This window comes from Lactuca serriola, chromosome 1 (assembly GCF_051521515.1).
Source record: "Lactuca serriola cultivar US96UC23 chromosome 1, Lser_US96UC23_V15, whole genome shotgun sequence".
Taxonomy (NCBI): domain Eukaryota; kingdom Viridiplantae; phylum Streptophyta; class Magnoliopsida; order Asterales; family Asteraceae; genus Lactuca; species Lactuca serriola.
The window spans coordinates 119,869,874-119,877,360 of NC_136408.1; positions in this window are offsets into that span (position 1 = coordinate 119,869,874).

The window sequence follows — 7,487 nt, forward strand, 5'->3', positions numbered from 1 at the left end:
GAACTTTTATTCCATGTCGAGTACAAGGGAAGAAAATACCATGAGGCAATTAAATTCAATAGGATATTTTTATGAGTAAAAATACTTGAAATAAAAAATTAAATAAGTTCATTTGATTAAGCCCTGCAGCAGAAACCTTAACAAATTCATCAGCTCTTTCTCCCTTTGAGACGCTTCCGGCATATGACCAAACAAATTCATCGCCATTTTCGCTCTATTACTTAGAGTTGTTTATACGAAACCTTAGCCTTCGGTCGACGACGCCTCCGCCTCTGGCCAACGACGCCTCTGCCTCCGGTTGACGATGCCTCCACCTCCGGTCTCCGGTCGACGAAACTGACGAAGTCTCCTACTCCGGCCTACAGCCGCTTCTGCCTCCTTCTTTCACGTTGTTTACAGGTGCGCTCGAACTTTGGGTGTAGTTGACTTATTCGTTTATTAATGTTGTGTTTATGACAATGTCTTCTCTGTGTACGAAATATTACTATATATTTCTGGTTGATAACCTTAGAAAGCATCATCGACTCTGCTTTGGACTTCATCTGTTGTTGCTCCAAAAAGAAAAAATTGTCCTCTCCAACATCCTTCCTGATTTCAACATTAGCCCCATCTAATGTTCCTATAATCAGGCATCCATTGATTGTAAATTTCATATTAAGAATATTTCAAAACCACTCAAAGATCACACATCCTCCTCTATAACTATTCGATTTCACATTATAATTTTGTTAAAGTTCACATTTATTGCTTAATTATATAGAAACCAATATTTAGAAAAGCAAGATTTTTCATCAAATGTTGACCAAGATATATGCTTATAGCTGTGAGAGCTGCAGTATCAGCATTTCGTAGGGAAATTAATCTTATTAACTAATATATATATATATATATATATATATATATATATATATATATATATGTATATATATATATATATATATCCGAAAAGAAAACTCTCATACGTATATAATTGTTTTAGTGTAATCAACAATTGTCCGATTGGGAGTGTGGTTACTACGTTATGAACTGGATGCATGAGTTTGTACTTTTTCGACAACATGGATTTCCGAAAGTAAGTATATTGTTAGATATATATTTTTTTCATTTTTGTTTATTGTAATAAAGGCTCACCTTTGTTAAATAATAAATTTTTTATCTTAATTTGTTTGTAGAACATTTGGAAGTACAAAAAACCATTTTCTAGTGAGGAATTGGAGGAACGTGTTAAAACATGGATGAGAACTTTTGGTGATAAAGTGAAGCCTTTTTGTAAGGTACACAAATTGTATTTCATGTTGTATTTGCTCATATTTTTGATGTTCTGGAGAAGTTTTCACCCTTGCATTGCTATAGATGAAGTTGTTAATGGCCAAGGTCTTATAATTTGAGTTTTCTTTAAAAGTTATTTGAGATTTTGAATCCTAAGTTTTCTTGTTAATTTTTGTAGGCATACAATGAATCAACCACAAAGGGGAAAGAGAGGTTAGAGATGTGACATTAACAAATTTTTTTTTCTGTTTAATGAACTAAGTTCATTGTAATTTTTTTTTCTATTTCTAAAAATGAAAACATGATCAGTGATGTCCCACTTCTTATGGTTGGAATGGAATCATATAGTAGGTTTGTATTTTGTAGAGATTGATCCATGGTAATCATATAGTAGCTTTGCAGAAATTGAAAAGTTTGTTTCAGTTGGAATGGTGATCCATGTGTTCCAGAGCATCCATGGACTGGAATTGACTGTTTAATAAGACTGGAGTGGAATTGTCTGTTAAATAAGGCTCTTAATAAGGCTCTGGAATGCAAAAGGGATGTGAGACATCAAGTACGGTTGTTTATTGGTGTATTAGATGTGTATATATGGCGTATTAGATGATTGTATGTGTAAAATAGATAGGATAATATAATACGGTCAAATAGCCGTACTCTATTATGCATGTAATCTAATACACCCCTCTACTAATACGCCCTCTATGTACGTATTATATTCACAATTTCAACCGTACTCTATTAACCTTTTTCTAGTAGTGTTTCTAAAATCATAGTATAGTCCAGTGAGGGACGTTTGTGGATTCGGGTTAGGTCTCATTTGATAGACATCTTTTTAAGTCTAAACAGATATTTCAGACGGAATATACCGGAAAAACTCATTGATATGCACAAAAAAAATCGGTATTTACCGGTAAGATATGTTTTCTCCAAAAAACTTCAAAACCATATATTTATGGCTGAATAGGCTGGAAAGACAATTGTGCCATAAACTTTGCCTCTTTTTTTTGTTGCATTATTAATTTCTTTTTTAATTATTTATTTATTTTTTATTAAATTATTATATATTAATAAATACTGTTTTTAATATATAATATTTATGTATTAATTAATATTATTTTATTGGATTATTAATTTATTTTAAATTATTCTTTTTTTATTTCTTTTTAATGGATTAATTATTTTTATTGGATTATTATATATTAAAAAATATTTTTTTATAAATATATAATATTTATATACTAATAAATATTATTTTGTTGGATTATTAATTTCTTTTAGGTAATTATTTAAATTCATTTTTACTGGAATAGTTCTTCTTATTATTATTATTATTATTATTATTATTATTATTATTATTATTATTATTATTGGAAAACACTACCATCTTCCTAATATATTTTGAAAAAATTCATCTATCCCACCACTATCGAACATAAACCGAGTCAAGAAACACATATTGAGCTAAAAGAATTAAATTGTTAGAAAGAATAACAACATAACGTTAACTTGAAAAAAAAATTAAAAACAACTTAATCGACATTTTATTTGCAATTTAAATGATTACTGTGTAATTTTGATTTTATATGACAATTTGTATTTTTATAATTATTCAACAACTTTATCCATCTGAGTATAGAATAGAAAGGTAATATTGTCATTTTTTATCATTCAGCACAGTCAATCAGATGTAATATTAAACAACATAGTTATTTATAATTATTCAACAACTTCATCCATCTGAGTATAGAATAGAAAGGTAATATTGTCATTTTTCATCATTCAGTACAGTCAACCAGATGTAATATTAAACAACATAGTTTCTTTTCAAGACATGAAACTTTTCAATACAGTACTTTACCAGATAGCACTTTCCTGGACAGATTGTATCAAACGAGACCTTACTCTCTCCGGAGATGGATAAAAGAAAAAATATTCATCATGGTCATTTCGTAGAGCCTCTTTCAGGAGACCAATTTTATTTTATTTTAAATTAATTAGCATTGGTCACGACTATTGTTAACTTTAATTGTTATGTAATATATTAAAGCTTGACAAAAAATTACAATTAGCCATATATTTTGTCGTTTGTCAGGAATATTATTGAATTTTAGTGATTCGTAATATATTAAAATATGATCAAAACCACTAATATTAGTCAAATGTTTTTTTTTTCATTTTCCAAGATTATTGTTAACTTTAACGACAAGTAATAGATTAATCTGCGGTAATAAATTACTTTTAGTCACATGTTTTTATGTTTGTCATGACTATTATTGTATTTTAATGACACATAGTAGATTAAACGGTGTTATAGTTGACATTAATCAAAATTTTTCATTAATATTGTTGAACAATTTAAAATGATTTATATGTCCAATATTAATCAGCTAACATCATTAGCTAACATCATTTACATTGAACAGCTGAAATTAATAAATATACTATTCAAATTGTCTAATACATTAATGAATGTTTAATAAATTAATTTTAAAACAAAACAAAAAAATATCCGCAATTTTTTTTTTGTGGAATCGAGTTACCGTTATCCTTTGGGGACGAGTATTTTTGCAACCAGCAAATAGTTAAATAAAGAAAAAACTAACTCCTAACAAGTTTCTAGGAGGGCAAGAGTATAAGGATTGTAGTAGAGACAATTACATACGAATAAAAGCATTGACACACCAATCTATCCATCTACATTTGCAATGATTTTTCCTATGCTTAATCCATATAAAAAGAATGGATTTCATCAAGTATGCCACTTTAGTATAAGATGTCTTTCCTTTTTGAAAATCCAATCACAATTGTTTTTTGAAAATCCAATCACAATTGTTTTTCAAATAAGTCATGTCCTCCCGTCACATATGCTAATTAAGCATCGCATACAAGAGTAAAAATAAAATTGATCGAGAGTAGAAAAAGCTATTATGTGGACAAACCAAAACTATTTTTCTTTAATTAGTTAGCACCTATGTAACGTAAATAATAATTGTAAATTTTAATTAACATCTATCATAGGAGTTTTATAGGGAAATACAACCATAAGTGTAATATTTACTATACACAATAATTGTAACAGTTATGGGTTTCCATAATTTCTAACATCATTTAATGTATTTGGTTTTTGTGTTGATAAATAATGTTGTGATTTGTTTTGTAAGACCCGTGGATATGGGTAACATCCTACACGTCATTTTGTTTATCATGTCATCTTCACATACACACAAGAAGTGTTGGCATTACCGGCGATTCCTTTAACGACGACACAGGAAAATAGCGGCGACATGTAATTGACGCGTTACATGTCGCCGCTATTGCCCTGTGTCGCCACTAAAGGGTCGCCGGTAATGCTCGCAAACGGCGATCCGCGTCAAATTACCCCGATCTGTCCGATATTTTTTTAAATCCAAAGGTTGTAGAACACGCTATGATTTTTCCCTCCAACGTGACGCCGCTATTGTCTGTCGCCACAAATGCCCCTCATAGATAACCACTTCTAGTTTCCTTTTCGGTGACATTTTTTTGTGTTCTCTCCTTTCATTCTCTCATTTTGTTGATGCATCTCATTTTCATCACTTGGACGAGTCGACTAAGTGGAGGATGAAGGTAAAAGTTGGTGCTAGCCCCTCCTTCCGCCACAAGACCGCAACACCTTCCCCCAAAACCTCCAAAACCGGCGACCCTGGAGCTCAATTCCGAAATTACGCATATTCAAGGTCAAATTTCTCATATTTTATATTATTTTTCTGTTTTGGTGCTATGTTGCATGATAAATTGTTAGTAATTTTGAGATAAGGAGTGTTTGTGCATTTTGTTGGATTGTATGCATTTTGTAATTTTTTTTTACGCTACCTCTGCTGCTGCTTCCTTTTTCGTAAGTCCAATCTATTCACCCCCTTTTAATCTTTTGATTTGTTCGCAGATCATCGATAAACACAAGACCATTCGTATTTTTGTCTTGCTTCTTATTTGCACATGCGACGAGGAGGAATAGAGGTAATTAGAGGTGTAAAGGAGTCGAGTCGAGCCCCAAGCTCGAGCTAGATTCGAGCCTTAAAATGAAGCTCAAGCTCGGCTCGTGAACAATTTAGTTGGTTCGCGAGCCTAATCAAGCCTAAACGAGCCTCTATGTGTGTGTGTGTCTATATATATATATATATATATATATATATATATATATATATATATATATATATATATATATATATATATATATATATATATATATATATATATATATATATATATATATATATATATATATATATATATATATGCTCGTTTAGTCTCACGAGCCCATTAATTGAAGCTCTGCTCGAGCTTGTTTAATAAATGAGCCCCATATTTAGGCTCGAGCTCGGTACAAGCTCGTTTAATTTGATCTCGAGTCAAGCTTTTAACGAGTCGATCTCAAGTAGCTCACGAATAGCTCGGCTCACTTACACCCCTAGGAGGTATCGAACCTCCTGACTTAACTAAACTCCATTACAAAATATATATGATCAGCCCCTTATGATTCTGATTTGTACGGTTTTGATCCCTTGCTCTAAAAAATAATTTAAAATCTAGTTCTAAATAAAGAATCTTCAATTAAAATCTTTAAAGTTTACCTTACTATAGAAAAATCATTTCAATTGAACCCAAAGTTTTAATGTAACATTTCATAAATTTATTTATATTTTTTATAATATTGATTTATTTTAGATTAAGTAAGCCTTAGATTAATTAATTTTTTAGAAAATCAAATTAATTAACCTTTAGAATCAATTTAAATTACCTTTATAAAATCAATTTAAATCAATTATAAAACCAACTTAATAGTAATATACTTTTAGTGACTTAATGTTGGTCATTACAAATTTAGGTTAATTAGGTTATTAGTAGCAACGTACTTCTTGTAATTTTAATTTAATTATAGAATAAAATTAAATTAATTTTAAAAAAACTAAATAAAAAATAATAAATTAATTGTAAAAACAAATTAAAGTATTTTTAAAATCAAGTTAATGTTAATATTAAAATAAAATAAAATTAGTTTAAAAAAGTAAACTAAATTAATAGGAACATACTTTCTGTTTGCTCCTCGGGTATATATATATATATATATATATATATATACTTTTTGAATACATTATCCATTTCTAATTATTTGTTCATGTGTTCCCATGTTAGGATACTTTTTGAATCATCAACTTTATAAATACCTCACTTGATTTTTGTTTCCTATAGAGTAAACCTTAAACACTAAATTATTTTTCTGTTGCATCACGTCTATTGATAAAATCTAGAATACTAATCCACATCGTCAATCTCCCGAGTTCTAGATAGGACTCGACTCTTTTGTTGAGAGATCCATGTTACACCAACATTGTAAAGGTGAAACCAAATGTCTGGTTGAGACATGTGATAATCGTTACTTCATGGATCCTAAAGCAATGAGACGTCATGTTCGTATATATGGTTTCAGTGAATCATACAAAACGTGGATATATAATGGTGAACCTTTAATCCCTCCAGTTATAGATGTCGTATTGCCAAGAAACGAGATGGCTGATGTTATTGACGATGTTATGTGGGAGTCGAGAGAAAATGATACAAACCTCGATGAAGGAACCTCGAATACAGGGGGTAGCGGTATCGATGATGATTTTGAAGAGTTGTTAGAAGTAGTCAAAACTAGCTTATCTCCTGGCTGTATGTTTTCTTTCCTTGAGTTTTTAGTGAAGCTGATGCATGTGAAGGTCAACAATAAATGGATTGGTAGTTCATTTAATCAACTCCTTGAATTGTTGCATTCGGCATTTCCACCAGACAATAAGGTTCTCCATTCATATTATTTGGCAAAAAAGAAACCGAAGAAGTTAGGTTTGGGGTACGAGTCAATACATGTGTGTAAAAGCGATTTTTTTCTCTTCTAGAAGGAACACAAGTCATTGCAAGTTTGTCCTGTTTGTAAAGAGAGTCGGTGGATTGATAAAAACACCAAGGGTAAGAAAGTGGTTCATAAGGTGTTACGGTACTTTCCAGTGTCCTGTAGACTTCGCCGTTTGTATTGTTCATGGTACACTACTAAAAATATGATATGACATAGTATTGGGAGATCAAAAGATGTTGTGATGCGTCATCCTGTTGATGGAGAGTCTTGGAAAAAATTTGATGTAGATTACCCTGATTTCTCAAGTGAACCTCACAACGTACGTCTAGGGCTGACAGCT